Consider the following 17,180-nt stretch of genomic DNA (forward strand, 5'->3'; position numbering starts at 1 on the left):
GTGCCTAGTCTAGTCTTAATAAATGAACCCGCAATGTGTTTACTCAATCCCTTATGACTGATTGGTGCCTTTTGTCTTAGTAAATAAGCCCAAGGTATTATATCATTATAATAACATGATAGAATAGAGAAAGGAAATATATTTTAAATGGCAAAGTGTAAAGTAGAGTAAAGGAGCAGAGGGACTTTATGTGCAGATACCCAAGTCAGAAAAGTGGTAGTATTGGTTCATAGGATGATTAAAAAGATAGACAAAAGCTTCAATTTTGTATCTAGAGATGCAGAATTTTAAAATGCATGGTGCTAATGCTAAACTTGTAGAGCTGCTTTGTCAGGCTGTTATTTGTGAACAGTTTTGTTCATCCTATAATAAGAAACAATGATTAAACTAGCATGGATTCAATCGGAAGGTCCTGGTGATGAACCAGTTTGCTGTTATGCAAAGAAATTGGAGAAGTTATGGCCCTTTTTCATTACAGCTGAGCAGGTTCAGGGTGACCTCACAGATGTCTTCATGACAATTAAGGATTGAAATCAGGTAAGTAGCATTAGGCTGCTGTGGGGATGATAATGAGAGAGCATAAATTTAATGCAGGTTAGAAGGAACTTATTTTTTCAGAGCTTGTTTTAAATATGGAATTCTCCACCACAATTTATCATTGAGCCCATTTGTTTATTGAAAAGAGAACCTCATCATCATTTACAAAAAGAGAATATTAAATTTACACAGAAGAAGCAGGGGAATGGGATTAGACTGGATTGGCAAGGTAGATAAAACCATCAGTACAAATTTGGCACTCAATGGTTATTGCAAAGTTTGATGTTGGTACTTACTAGGATCACTCCAATAACTCAATTCCCACATTCTAATTCATACCCGAATTCAACCTGTGACTGTTAACTCTGTATTTAAATTGCCTAAAAGGGATAGAGGGCACAACGTCAAGTGCAGAAGTGCTGTGGGAAGCCTTGATGCCAGTACTCTGTGTGGGCAGTATGCATGCCAAAATGAATATCTTTAATACTCAGATATCAAAGAATAGGTAGGGCACTGAGGAGTGCGGAGGAACAAAGGGATCTGGGAGTTCAGACACATAATTCCCTGAATGTGGCGTCACAGGTAGACAAGGTTGTAAAGAAAGCTTTTGGCATACTGGCCTTCATAAATCAAAGTATTGAGTATAGGAGTTGAGATGTTATGGTGAGGTTGTATAAGACATTGGTGAGGCCAACTTTGGAGTATTGTGTGTAGTTCTGGTCGCCTAACTACAAGAAGGATATCAGTAAGATTGAGAGAGTGCAGAGAAGATTTACCAGGATGTTGCCGGGTCTTAAGGAGTTGAGTTACAGGGAAAGATTAAACAGGTTAGGACTTTATTCCTTGGAGAGTAGAAGAATGAGGGGAGATTTGATAGAAGTTTACAAAATTGTGAGTAAATGCGAGTAGGCTCTTTCCACTTAGATTAGGAGAAATAAACACGAGAGGACATGGCTTTAGGGTGAAAGGGGAAAGGTTTAGGGGGAACATTAGGGGGAACTTCTTCACTCAGAGTGTGGTGAGAGTGTGGAACGAGCTACCATCTGACGTGGTAAATGCGGGCTCACTCTTAAGTTTTAAGAATAAATTAGATAGATACATGGATGGGAGAGGTCTGGAGGGTTATGGACTAGGTGCAGGTCAATGGGACTAGCGGAATAATGGCCTGTTTTCTGTGCTGTAGTGTTCTATGGTTCTATGGTTCTAATAGCTAACTGATACTGGTTATGAAAATACATCTACAAAATATATAAACTTAGACTTACTTGCTGCATCTAGAGACACATGAGGCAGACAAAGCACATGCTTATGTTTGTCTCCTGTATCTTTTTATTATTCATTCACGGGACGTGGGCTTCGCTGGCTGGGCCAGCATTTATTGCCCATCCCTAGTTGCCCTTGAGAAGGTGGTGGTGATCTGCCCTCTTGAACCGCTGCAGTCCATGTGGTATAGGTACACCCACAGTGTTGTTAGGATGTATCTTGTATCTGTGTCTTGTTTTCCTGGAACAGACTGCTAGCCTGAAACCAGAGCTATATGTTGAGGGGCAGCATTCTGCATCATACATGGCTGACCAGGAGTCTCTCCCACTCTTACCAAATGCCACAGGCATGTTGGAACAATTTGCAGATTGATAACCAACCTGTTTGGCCATGTTACGAACACACCTTCCATGGCCATCAAGTGCTGGAGTGGGACTTGAACGCAGAGCTTCTGGTACAGAGGCAGGGACACCACTCACTGCACTACAAGACCTCCAGCACAAGATATTTGATTGTTTAAAAAATCAGTTTATTAGATTGGATTTTAAAAAATCTGATTCTTTTTCTTTCATGGAGTAATAAAGATGTTTTGCAAATTAAAGATTCCTTTCAAGTGCTACTCCTTAAGATATTGCCACAGCTACAAACTAATTACTTTGAATTCTTGAAGCAAAATCTAATGGGATTACAGGACTGAAATTTCACACACCACGTTGTACACTTCAACAAAGAGCCAGCTGTGAGCTTAATGGGAGCAGGGTCAGGTACTGAAGTGCAAGGCTGTGTTGAGCTGTTCATTCTTAACCTTGAAACCTGTCTGTTATTTGTTCTACAGGAATGAACAGGATATCACAGTGCTACATTGAGATCTCTTTCGAGTATTAAGCAATATATATGTGTGAGGCATCCATCAGTAAAATCCAGGATTAATACTTTCATTTGAGTCGCTGACCACAAGTATTCTCACTTAACAGGAAATATTTCATTAGATCATTGTGGTATTTCCTGATAAACCAAAGCAAAGTTTTAAAGTATTCTCTTTTTTTTAAGTATATTTTTTGAAATTAGAATGTTGTTTTATCCTTATTCATTCTCAGGATTTCTTCAATAAAGCACAACCTTCAAGAGGAATCCCACAAGTGAATACTCTGAAGTTTCTCCAGACTGCCCAACGTAACTTCAGTCAAACCCTGGAGAAAAGCCATGAGTAGTCAATGGTGCCATTTCTTTCGGGTTTCCGCCAATCTTCCACCAAACTTATGTTGGGCGATCAGAAAAAATACCATAGAAATTATATCTTGCCATGTTCTGTGGTAGTGAGCCAGACAGAGAAGGAAGGTTTACCCTGGGTTTTTGCAGAATATGTTGAATTTAGGTAGGGCCTTGATGGTTCCAGTAGTGGAGTGGTTGAAGGAAATATCAGCCAGGATTTCTTCTTCCAGTTGCTGTCTTGTGACCTCCTGCTGGAATGCACATGTGAATGGTATCAAAATAGCTAAGGGTGATGCTGAAATGGATTTAGGGAATTAAATAGACCTGCCATGTCCAATCACTTCGAGGCATCATTCAAGAAGAATTCTCACCCATATTGTCAAACCAGTGGAGTACTTGTTAGAGGAAGTCATGCTCAAACTCTTTAGTGTTCTCACTAACCCATTCTTTCCATTGTTGATGCACAAGGGTACATTCAAGTCTTGGAAGCAGTTCAGTGAGCATCATGAACCTGATCCTTAGTGCCAGAAGATTGAGGTATGAGTTAAGACTAGAGAAACATGGACTCTTAAACAATGTAGAAAAGATATTAAAAATTCATCAAACTAAAATATTAGAGTAGGAGCATAGGTACAAGATAGTAAACTGCAAAACTTAGGACTAATTGTAGCCTTTCTTCTTCACACAGAATGATGTGCACATAGTCCTTAGAATAATAGTTGAGGCAAAAGTGTCAGAATCATTTAAGAAACAATAAGATGTCAATATGGGGAGCTACTTGTTCAGGATTCCTATGTCTTTTTGTCTTCTGTATCCCAGACTGTTTTTATAAATACTCCTAACCTCTTCCTGTGCCAGAGAGTGCTCCCCTTTGCTTGAACATTGATAGGTTAATTCACAGTGAACTGCAGACCGAAAAAAAGAATTTTCTTCATTTTATTTCAGCATCTAGTTTTATCATGTGAACTTATATGAATATTCCAAAGATGGTAATAATCTAGAATTTTACTTAGCCTTTCACTGCCAAAGGAATAAACAGCAGTGACACAGCATATCTTTTCACAAAGTGTTGAACTGAGCAAACTTTTCAAATTGTTGAAAATTATAAATACATCCTGGCCTGAATTTTTCCGGCATCGGGCAGGCTCGGCGGGACTAGGTGGGGGGGGCGACTGGGGAGCCGGCTGCCGCTCGCGATTGGCTCCGCAACGCGATTTCACACGGGCGGGCCAGTTAAGGCCCTCCCTGTATGGGTCACAAGCGGTAGTGCTGAGCGCTACCCGTACGGGCGGGGGGGAGGAGGGAGAGTCGGGTCTAGCGCCTAGTTCGTGTATGTACGTGAAAGGGCGCTTCAATCTCCCCGAGGCATGGAGCTGCCTCAGGGAGATTGAAGCGCTTTTTAAAACAATAAAGACAATAAAAAGTTAATGAAACATGTCCCCTCATGTGACTGTGTCAAATGAGATGGGACATGTTTTTAGTTTCAAAATAAAGGTTTTATTTAATTAGTATTAGCTTTAGATAACCTCATCCCGCTCGTGGATGAGGTTTCCTAAAAAATGTAAAGGCCGCTTGGTCTTTTCGCCTGTCCACCAATCGTTAAGTTGGACGGGCAGCGTAAATTTCAAGTTCATTAGGTCCTTGATGGCCTTAATAGGACTTTCAAATATTGGCGGACACTCAGCTGACTCTAGCGTGTGCCCGCTGAACGAAATATCACGCGAGTGTGCAATGTCGTCGGGACGTATGCCCGATGTCATCGTGCGTCATATTACATTCCGGCCTGTCAGGCGTGCACTCACACCTCAAAGGTAAAATTAGGGCCATGGGCTGTCATTTTAAACTAAGGAATGAGCAATATTTTTTTGCATGGAAGAACTTTTCTCTATGGGCAGAATTTTTCCGTCGGCGTGCGGGGGGAGGGGGGGTGGAGGGGCCAGCTCGCCAACATGTAAAATGAGGCAGGCGGAACTCCCAATGTCACCCCGGCGTCATTTACATTATCAGGTCGGTGGATGTGCAGGCAACTCGGCTCCGTGTCCGCCGACTTGTCAACAGCCTGATAAGGCCATTAAGAAACCAATTCAGCTCCTTAAGGTTGGCGGGCAGGCCAGGAGCCTAGGCGGGCTTGTAAAAAAAATGAAAGCTCATCCACTGACGGGATGAGACTTCATGAGGGTTTTTAAATTTTAATAAAAGGTTGCAATAAAAGTTATGGACAGTGTCACTTGAGGGGACATGGCAGGGGAAATTTTTAAACTCCTTTATTAAAAGTTTCAAAATGGAGACGATCTCCCTGAGGCAGCTCTTAGACTCAGGGAGATCTGTGCGCTCTTTCGTGCGCATGCGCTAAAGATCGCACTCCCGGCTGAGGGAATTCCCCCACCGCCCATACAGGGGGCGCATAGCGCTTCCTAGTGGACATCACACTGGGCGGGTCTTAATTGGCCTGCCAACGTAAAATGGTGGCGCGGCCCCAACCGGGGCCACCGATCAGGAGCCCGCCCGCTCCCGCTCTTGCCCCCCAACGGGGGGAACATTTTTCCCTAGGTTACTGTTATGCAAGTTGTTTGGTTTGACTATGTCCCTTCAAACAGATTTGCTTAGTTGAGAAAAAGGACTGATTAATCGCTTTGAAAAAATGACCAGTACCAGGTGAATTGAAGTAAGTAACAGTTTGATTTTAAAAATCTGCCAAATACTTATGTAAATAAATCATGATTGCTTTGACATCAGGCGCAAGCAAACTGAATAAAACCAGTAGCAGTATAACCAAGTTAACCAGGTGTATGATTTCTGTGGATGGGATTGTTTTTTTAAACCATCACGTACCATGACAGAATTAAAGTGTGGTATTAAAGTCAATACCATGCCAAACCTAATAGAAGAAAGGGTGGATGAGCTAAGGTGGCCCAGATGGCCTTCATCATTTATATTTATCTATGCCCTTCTGCGTAGCAAATGGTTTCTGTTTGGTTAAAAGCACTTGACACAAAATTATAAGTTGACATTGAATCACATCATATTGAAGAATTTGCGTGCAAAGCTTTCCTGTTCATATTCTTGAAGAGGGTGTCCTTTTAATTAATATATATATATTTTTTAAATTCCTGACATTTAGACATGTTATGCTGGCGGCCATTAACTACCATACCCAGCTTGTTTTCAGTATTTGCAAATGTCTGGTACAGTGACAGATGCAACAACAAACTTGCATTACCAGACTGTGTCCCAGTAGAGAACACAGCGTACACTATACTCTCAGCATGAAAATGGCAGGTGCACCAGAGAGTCTGGACTGATCATCAACAGTCCTTTCCTGACAATTCAGGCGTGCTCAGATTAAAGCCGCATGATCATATATTTAGACAGGGATGAACTAAACCAGTTTATCTCTAGGGGTGGGGGGCAGGGAAATCTCATTCCTTCCGTGATTAATGTTAAGGTTAAGTTTTTTCTCAGCAGACCAAATCACAGACCTGAAACTTGCATTTTGTATTGTGGCCTTGCCTCTTAGCACTGGCATTGCAGGGATTGCCACGTTATTACCATATGGGCGCAAAAAGACTCCACATTTATCCGTTAGAACTTTAGGGAAGAGTTGAACTGTTTTTGTCGACTATATTGCAAAAACAAAGTATCATTATGGAACAATACTAAGAAAACTTCAATTTATCTGAAAATCATGCATTGAAAGATCATGACCTTGTTTCCTTATTACATTCCTTTAGAATAAACTGAAACTTGCTCAGGTGGGATGAAATCCTGATCTTCATTTCAGTCAGGCAAAACTAAAAGAGTGGAATGAAGGGTGCTATATTAGACCTCACATTTGTCTCTATTTAATGTGTGACAGATGTGAGGTACACTGTCTGAATAATAATGAGGTTCACCTTTTAATTCCTGCTATTTTGAATTTCTAATGCAGCAACAACTGACTATACTGCTATTGATTAAGTGAATTATATATAGCCTCAGGCATGGGCATATTGGGTAGATTTTTATTCCTCTTTCGAGAAATGATTGCAATGTCAACACTTCACTACTGTTCACTCAGACTTTCTGGGACTGCAAATTCTGCAAAAGTAATTTCACTGCTTTGCTTAAAACATAACTAGAGATGACTGGATATTAAGGCCCACAAAATCTAAAGAAGGCCTTTTGGAGGCGGATCTATGGTAGAGTCAACCAGATTCACCTGGTCTATGGATGTGACCCTGATCCCATCCCGTATCCCAGGGGTCAGGGTCATTTATTTAGTTGGAGCCATTGCTAGCATGAGTGGAGTGAAAGCCTCAGGTGGGAAGAAAGGGATTCTGTGCCACAGTGCTACCTGGCCCACAGGTTTAATGAAACGGCAAACAAAAACCCTACATATCAAGGCCCACATCAAATTCAGTCCAGTTGACATAATCGTGACTTTACAACTTAAGGCAACTGGGTAAAGTGAATAGAGTGAGTGGAGAATGATAGACAGTTCAAAAAAAACAATTTCTGTGACACCAGCTTTCTGTTTCTTTATTTTTAAAAATTCTTTCATGGGATGTGAGCATTGCTGGCAAGGCCAACATTTGTTGTTCATCCATAATTTCCCTTGAGAAGTGGTAGTGAACTATCTTCTTGAACCATTGTAGTCCATGTAGTGCAGGTTAGGAAGGGAGTAGCAGGATTTTGACCCAGCGACAGTGAAGGAACTATTGTTCCTAGTCAGGATGGTCTGTGGCTTGGGGTGGAACTTGAAGATGGCGGTGTCTTATGCATCTGCTGCCCCATGTCCTTCCAGGTGGTAGAGGCTGTGGGTTTGGAAGGTTTTGTCGAAAAAGCCTTGGTGAGTTGCTGCAGTGCATCTTTTAGCGGGTACACCATTACGACGGGATGGGAGAAGTGTGCAGTTGATCTAGCCCCACTACTCCACAGGTCATACTATTAGTTTTAAAGTTTAACTTTCTCACCAACGTGGCCACTTGTTTACCTTCACTATTGAAGGTAACCCAGTATAAAAGGGACTTTTACCAGGCTTCTTTCAATAAAGAACAAACTTATTACTATATTATGAAACCTGTCTTGTCAAATAGAAAGGCAAAGCTTATCAAAATACAGCATGGAATATGAAATTATACTAATTGCTCTTTCTAGATACCCCGAGATACTCTAGCACGCACACATGCACACACGCACGCACACACCCACGCACAAAAATGATTAAACTAAAATAGAAATGGAGGAATTTGGCCAAAGATTAAAAGTCAATGGTTCAACTGGCATCCGGGTTACACAGTTGGTCTCTCAGGACTGATCTGTGAAACAATCAATGACTCTGGCACTGCTTTTCAGATGGACTCATGGAATACTTGACCAGCATGTAGAGCATCTCAGGATCAGCTTATATTCACTTCCAGATGTGGAATGGCTCTGGGCTGCAAAAGGCTACTGTCTTCCTTCTATAGAAACACAGAACCATAGAAAAGTTATGGTGCAGAAAGGGGCCATTCAGCCCATCTTGTCTGCACCAGCCAAAAAGAGAAAAAAGAAACTAGCTGCTCATTTTAATCCCACTCTCCAGCACCTGGTCTGTAGCTTTGCAGGTTACAGCACTTCAGATGCAGATCCAGGTACCTTTTAAATGAGTTGAGCATTTCAGCCTCAACCACCAATTTAGGCAGTGAATTCCAGACGCCCACCACCCTCTGGGTGAAAAACCTTTTCCTCATGTCCCCTCTGATCCTTCTACTAACTACCTTAAATCTATGCCCCCTGGTAATTGACCCCTCAGCTAGGGGAAACAAGTCTTCCTTGTCTATCCTATCTAGGCCTCTCATAAATTTGTACACCTCAATTAGGTCACCCCTCAGTCTCCTCTGCAAGGAAAACAACCCTAGCCTATTCAATCTCTCCTCACAACTGCAATTTTCAAGTTTTGGCAACATTCTTGCAAATCTCCTCTGCGCTCTCTCCAGAGCAATTATGTCCTTCCTGTAACGTGGTGACCAGAATTGTACACAGAATTCCAGCTGGGCAGTTGGTCCTTCCCTTCTCAAGCAAAACCAAAATCCACTTTTAAAAGTCTTCTAAGCATGTTTTTTTTTCAGAGCCATAAAACCCATGTGACCCCCTACGTACACAGTTCACCAGGGCTAAGTTCTGTTGAAGGGTCATGAGGACTCGAAACGTCAACTTTGCTCTTCTCCGCCGATGCTGCCAGACCTGCTGAGTTTTTCCAGGTGTTTCTGTTTTTGTTTTGGATTTCCAGCATCCGCAGTTTTTTGTTTTTATCTAGATTTTTCTTTCAACTGCTTAATTACCCTTTCTTGCAAAACGATGCTTTTTCCAGGAATAGCAATCAGAGTTCTGCATTAACCCTTCAGGGACAGTGTCTTTTAAACACAATTTCTTCCAGAATGTCCTAAGTCTTTGAAGATGAACCATTTTCTGTGATGAAAGTGTTGTTCATGACACTTCCTGCCTTGGGAGAAATGAAACACCATATTTTTGTGCTTTTCGTTACAAAGTGTAATAAAACATAAACAAAAATGCTAAAACGCACATTCACATTCATTCACTTTTTATACAAGGCTAATACAGTGACTCTTTGTATCATTTTGGCCTTTAGCAAATGCAAGGCAAAGTTAAATTCAAGACAAAGCATCAGCAATTACATTGTTTTTTCCTGCAATGTGTACAACTTTAAGTCATAAAACGGTAATAATAAACTCCATCGAAATAGTCTGGCATTCTGGTTTTTAATCTTGTCCACAAAGGCTATGGGGTTATGATCAGTATATACTAGTATCCCCCTGTATCCATGGCAGACATACTCGTCAAAATGTTTAAGAGCTAATAGCAAGCCCGGGGTTTCCTTCTCCAGTGTGGAGTATCTTTTTTGGTGTCGATTCAGTTTTTTTGGAAAACTATCCCACTGGCCTTTCTATGCTTAATTCATCTTCTTGTAACAGGACTGCACCTACCCCCAGGTCACTAGCATCAAGTGGTACTTTGAAGGGTTAGTGAAGTTTGGAGCAGTCAACACTGGTTCATTAATCAAAATTGCTTTCAGCCTTTCAAAAGATTTTCGCCACTCTCCCATTCACATGGCCATGGCTTCCCTTTGTAACAAGCCCATCAGTGGAGTAGCTATAGTACTGAAATTTGGTACAGATTTTCAGTAAAACCCCCACACTCCCAAAAACATCATGATCTCCCATTTAGTTTTAGGGACAGGGAACTCCACCAATGGGTGCACTTTCGCTGTTCTTGGCAGCACTTGTCCTTGCCCTACGATCTGCCCTAGATAAGTCACTTACACTTTCGTGAATTCACTTTTGGAGAGGTTTATTACCAAATCAGCTGACTGTAGTTTTTTAAACAGGGCTTCTAGCTGTTTCAGGTGGTGTTTCCACTACAGAGGCATGAGGGAGGAGCTGGCCAGAATTGACTGGGAGATGAGCCTAGCAGGAAAGACAGTGGAACAGCAATGGCAGAAGTTTCTGGGAGTAATTTGGGAGACACAGCAAAAATTCATCCCTAGGAAGAAGAAGCATACTAAAGGGAGGACGAGGCAACCATGTCTGACAAGGGAAGTCAGGGACAGCATAAAAGCTAAAAAGAAAGCATACAATGCGGCGAAGACCAGGGGATTGGGAAGCCTACAAAGACCAACAGAGAACAACTAAAAAAGAAATAAGGAGGGAGAAGATTAAATATGAGGGTAAACTAGCTAGTAATATAAAAGAAGATTGCAAGAGTTTTTTTTAGATATATAAAGGGTAAGAGAGAGGCAAAAGTGGACATTGGGCCGCTGGAAAATGACGCTGAAGAAGTATTAGTGGGGAACAAAGAAATGGCGGAGGAACTGAATAGGTACTTTGCGTCAGTCTTCACGGTGGAAGACACGAGTAACATCCCCAAGGTTCAAGAGAGTCGGGGGGCAGAGGTGAGTATGGTGGCCATTACCAAGGAGAAGGTGCTAGGAAAACTGCAAGGTCTGAAGGTGGATAAATCAACTGGACCTGATGGATTACACCCAAGAGTTCTGAAGGAGATAGCTGAAGAGATAGTGGAGGCGTTAGTGGTGATCTTTCAGGAATCACTGGAGTCAGGGAGGGTCCCAGAGGACTGGAAAATCGCTAATGTAACCCCCCTGTTTAAGAAGGGAGTGAGGCAAAAGATGGGAAATTAGAGGCCGATTAGCCTGACCTTGGTCGTTGGTAAGATTTTAGAGTCCATTATTAAGGATGAGATTTCAGAATACATGGAAGTGCCTGGTAAAATCAGGCAAAGTCAGCATGGTTTCATCAAGGGGAGGTCATGCCTGACAAATCTGTTAGAATTCTTTGAGGAGGTAATGAGTAGGTTAGACAAAGGAGAGCCAATGGATGTTATCTACTTGGACTTCCAGAAGGCCTTTGACAAGGTGCCGCACAGGAAGCTGCTCAGTAAGATAAGAGGCCATGGTGTTAGAGGCAAGGTACTAGCATGGATAGAAGATTGGCTGTCTGGCAGGAGGCAGAGAGTGGGGATAAGGGGGTCTTTCTCAGGATGGTGGCCGGTGACTAGTGGAGTTCCGCAGGGGTCAGTGTTAGGACCACAACTTTTCACTTTATACATTAATGATCTAGATGAAGGAACTGGGGGCATCCTGGCTAAGTTTGCAGATGATACAAAGATAGGTGGAGGGACAGGTAGTATTGAGGAGGTGGGGAGGCTGCAGAAGGATTTGGACAGGTTAGGAGAATGGGCAAAGAAGTGGCAGGTGGAATACAATGTGGGGAAATGTGAGGTCATGCACTTTGGTAGGAAGAATAGAGGCATAGACTATTTTCTAAATGGGGAGAGAATTTAGAAATCTGGAGTGTAAAGGGACTTGGGAGTCCTAGTCTAGGATTCTCTTAAGGTTAACTTGCAGGTTGAGTTGGTAGTTAGGAAGGCAAATGCAATGTTGGCATTTATTTCGAGAGGACTAGAATATAAAAGCAGGGATGTGCTGCTAAGGCTTTATAAGGCTCTGGTCAGACCACATTTAGAATATTGTGAGCAATTTTGGGCCCCATATCTCAGGAAGGGTGTGCTGGCCCTGGAGAGGGTCCAGAGGAGGTTCACGAGAACAATCCCAGGAATGAAAGGCTTAACATATGAGGAACGTTTGAGGACTCTGGGTCTATACTCGATGGAGTTTAGAAGGATGAGGGGGGATCTGATTGAAACTTACAGAATACTGAAAGGCCTGAATAGAGTGGACATGGGGAAGATGTTTCCATTAGTAGGAGAGACTAGGACCCGAGGGCCCAGCTTCAGAGTAAAGGTAAAACCTTTTAGAACAGAGATGAGGAGAAACTTCTTTAGCCAGAGAGTGGTGAATCTATGGAATTCATTGCCACAGAAGGCTGTGGAAGCCAGGTCATTGAGTGTATTTAAGACCGAGATAGATAGGTTCTTGATTGGTAAGGGGATCAAAGGTTATGGGGAGAAGGCGTGAGAATGGGGTTGAGAAACTTATCAGCCATGATTGAATGACAGAGCAAACTCGATGGGCCGAATGGCCTAATTTCTGCTCCTATGTCTTATGGTCTTATGGTCTTACATCCACATCATGTATGACTAAGGTTGTACATCCTGGTTTGTACCAACAGATCCCTTTTAATTCTGTAAGTAACCTCAGTAGATGCTCCTTTTTTCCTGTCTTTAGGCATGAAAATATTGTGTCTAACTTTCCTAATATGTCGGTGTTAGCTAATCGGATAATAGGAGGTTCAATTTGTTAACTGTCTAAGTCTCCTTTGGCCTCACTCTTACTGTCTCTTCCATCTTCCACTGTGCTTACTACTTGACATACCTGTTCCTTCCTATCCTCCTCGCCACGCTGGTGTTGTTTCAATATATTGATATGACACAGACGATTCTGTTTTCTGCGATCTGGAGTGCTATCCAATAATTTACTTTACCAACCCTCCTAATTAGATAGTATGGACCACTGAACCATGCTCTCAGAGGTCCCACTGTGAAGGCAATAACACTAACACTTCTTGCTTGCACACGAACAGGAGAGCGAGCGCATCCTGAGTGGGGCACAGCCAGAGTGGGTATTCGGAATTTGGTGCAAAGCGGGAATTCGGTGCATAGGGATTTTTTCCTTGCTATCCAACTTCTTAAATCTTCAGAGCGTGCTGCAGCAGTAGAGGCTACAAGGGAAAGGAATCACTGGTAAGCAGTAGGTAAGGTTTTTACTACTTTAATTGCTTATAGTTTAAGGTCTTATTGTAGTTTACAGTTTGTATATTCTACAGTAATGAGGATCAGGAAAGAAGGGCTCTAGAGTAATTGACTTAAAAGGTTTAATTTAAAGGGATAAGTCATGGCAGGAGCGCTCAAAGCTGTGGTGTGCTCCTCGTGCTCCATGTGGGAAGCCGGGGACATTTCCAGTGCCCGGGACCAGCATGTGTGCAGGAAGTGTGCCCAGATGCAGCTCCTGGAAGCTCGGGTTTCAAAGCTGGAATGGTGGCTGGGGACACTGTGGAGCATCCATCAGTCTGAGTGCATCGTGGTTAGCACGTATAGAGAGGTAGTCACACCGCAGATGAAGGGACTTGAAGAAGGAAGGGAATGGGTGACCACCAGGCAGTCCAAGAGAAACAGGCAGGTAGTTCAGGAGTCCCCTGGGGCCCTGCTCGCAAATCGGTATTCCATTTTGGAGGTTGATGAGGGTGCTGGTTCCTCCAGGGAGTGCGGACAGAGCCAAGCTTCTGGCACCATAAGCAGCCTGTCTGCACAGGAGGGGAGGAAGGGAGGAAGAGCAATAGTAATAGGGGATTCTCTAGTCAGGGGAACAGACTGTGGTCGTCAACGTGACTCCAGGATGGTATGTTGCCTCCCTGGTGCCAGGGTCCGGGATGTCACTGAATGGCTGCAGGGCATCCTGAAGGGTGAGGGTGATAAGGCAGAGTACATGGTACATGTTGGTACCAATGACATAGGTAGAATGAGGGATGAGGTCTTGCATCAAGAATTCAGGGAGTTAGGCAGTAGACTAAAAAGCAAGACCTCTCGGGTTGTAATCTCTGGATTACTCCCAGTGCCATGTGCTAGCGAGCTCAGAAATAGGAGAATAGCACAGATGAATACGTGGCTTAAGTGTTGGTGCAGGAGGGAGGGTTTTAGATCCCTGGATCACTGGGACCGTTTCTGGGGAAGGTGGGACCAGCACAAGCGGGACAGTCTACATCTGAACCAGAGCGGGACCAACATCCTTGCGGGCGTGTTTGCTAGTGCTGTTGGGAGGAGTTTAAACTAATTCGGCAGGGGGAAGGGAGACAATGTTAGCAGAATAGGGACACATCATAATACAGTAAAACAATCAAGTCAGAGAGAGTACAGCTGCAATAAGCTTCAAGGGAGTAAGGCAAGGCTGGATGGCCTCTACTTTAATGCCAGGAATGTTACAGATAAAATGGATGAATTAAGGGTGAGGATTGACATGTGGAATTGTGATATAGTTGCCATCACTGAGACATGGTTGAGGGAAGGGCAGGATTGGCAGCTCAACATTCCGGGATATGGAATCTTCAGGCGAGACAGGGGAGGGGGTAAAAGAGGAGGAGGTGTTGCATTATTAGTTAAGGAGTCAGTTACGGCAGGAAGGAGAGATGATATCTTGGAGGGGGCATCGAATGAAGCTTTGTGGGTAGAGCTTAGGAATAAAAAAGGGGCAACCACATTATTAGGTGTTTACTATAGACCCCCAGATAGTCAGCGGGAAATTGAGGAGCATATATATGCACAATTTATGGAGGTGTGTAAAAACAATAACAATAGGGTAATTATATTAGGTGATTTCAACTTTCCCACCATTAATTGGGATAGACATAGTGTTAAGGGCTTGGATGGAGTGGATTTCTTGAATTGTGTACAGGAGAACTTTTTAGGTCAATATGTAGAGGGTCCAACAAGGGACGGTGCATTGCAGGACCTAATTCTGGGGAATGAAGCTGGACAGGTGACTGAGGTGGTGGTGGGCGAGCATTTTAGTGATAGCGACCACATCCAAGCTCCAACAACTCATCGACTCCAACACCCATCGGGGACCCTCCACCCCTGCTTGTCCCTCCGTCCTCACCCCATCTTCCAATCCCAGCCCCAGCCGCGTATTCACTATACCCCCTGACCTTCCCCTCTCCGATGCTGAACGTTCAGTGCTCAGCAAAGGACTTAGTTTCATACCCTTACGCCCTCATCTCAATGAATTTTGGGCTCGGCATGATGCTGAACTCTTCTTCTGCCGTCTTCGTCTCCGTGCTCACTTCTTTGGGCAGGAGTCCTCTCCCCGTTCAACGGATCCTTTTATCCACCTCCAATATTCTCCCTCCACTTGGACCCCTCCCTCTGGATTCTTACCTTCTCTTGATCTTTTCATTGAGAACTGTCGGCGTGACATTAGCCGTCTCAATTTCTCTGCTCCTCTCACCCATTCTAATCTGTCTCTCTCTGAACTCACTGCACTCCGTTCTCTCAGGTCCAACCCCAACATTGTCATCAAACCCGCTGACAAGGGTGGTACTGTTGTTGTCTGGCGCACTGACCTCTACCTCGCGGAGGCTGAGCGTCAACTCGCAGACACTTCCTCCTACCTCTCCCTGGACCATGACCCCACCACTGAACATCAAGCCATTGTTTCCAGGACTGTCACTGACCTCATCTCCTCTGGAGATCTTCCTCCCACAGCTTCCAACTTGATAGTCGCCCAACCTCGGACGGCCCGCTTCTACCTCCTACCCAAAATCCACAAACAGAACTGTCCTGGCAGACCGATTGTGTCAGCCTGTTCCTGCCCCACGGAACTCATTTCTCGTTATCTTGACTCCCTTCTCTCTCCCCTTGTCCAGTCCCTTCCCACCTACATCCGTGATTCCTCTGACACCTTACGTCACATCAACAATTTCCAGTTCCCTGGCCCCAACCGCTTCCTCTTCACCATGGATGTCTAATCCCTCTACACCTCCATCCCCCACCAGGATGGTCTGAGGGCCCTTAGCTTCTTCCTTGAACAGAGGCCCCAACAATCCCCATCCACCACTACTCTCCTCCGTCTGGCTGAACTTGTTCTCACACTGAACAATTTCTCCTTTAACTCCTCTCACTTCCTCCAAATAAAAGGTGTGGCTATGGGTACCCGCATGGGCCCCAGCTATGCCTGTCTCTTTATGGGGTATGTGGAACATTCCTTGTTCCAGTCCTACTCCGGCCCCCTCCCACAACTCTTTCTCCGGTACATCGATGATTACTTCGGTGCTGCTTCATGCTCTCGTCGGGACCTGGAAAAATTTATTAATTTTGCTTCCAATCTCCACCCCTCCATCATCTTCACATGGTCCATCTCTGACACTTCTCTTCCCTTCCTTGACCTCTCTGTCTCAATTTCTGATGATAGACTGTCCACCAATATCCATTACAAGCCTACCGACTCCCACAGCTACCTCGACTACAGCTCCTCACACCCCGCTTCCTGTAAAGACTCCATCCCATTCTCTCAGTTCCTTCGCCTCCGTCGCATCTGTTCTGATGACGCTACCTTCAAAAACAGCTCCTCTGACATGTCTTCCTTCTTCCTTAACCGAGGTTTTCCATCCACGGTCGTTGACAGGGCCCTCAACCGTGTCCGGCCCATATCCCGCGCATCCTCCCTCACGCCTTCTCCTCCTTCCCAGAAACATGATAGGGTCCCCCTTGTCCTCACTTATCACCCCACCAGCCTCCGCATTCAAAGGATCATCCTCCGCCATTTCCGCCAACTCCAGCATGATGCCACCACCAAACACATCTTCCCTTCACCCCCCTTGACGGCATTCCGTAGGGATCGTTCCCTCCGGGACACCCTGGTCCACTCCTCCATCACCCCCTACTCCTCAACCCCCACTTATGGCACCTCCCCATGCCCACGCAGAAGATGCAACACCTGCCCCTTCACTTCCTCTCTCCTCACCGTCCAAGGGCCCAAACACTCCTTTCAAGTGAAGCAGCATTTCACTTGCATTTCCCCTAACTTAGTCTACTGCATTCGTTGCTCCCAATGCGGTCTCCTCTACATTGGAGAGACCAAACGCAAACTGGGCGACCGTTTTGCGGAACACCTGCAGTCTGTCCGCAAGAAAGACCCAAACCTCCCTGTCGCTTGCCATTTT

The sequence above is a fragment of the Cetorhinus maximus genome, chromosome 11, assembly GCF_964194155.1.
Source record: "Cetorhinus maximus chromosome 11, sCetMax3.hap1.1, whole genome shotgun sequence".
NCBI lineage: Eukaryota > Metazoa > Chordata > Chondrichthyes > Lamniformes > Cetorhinidae > Cetorhinus > Cetorhinus maximus.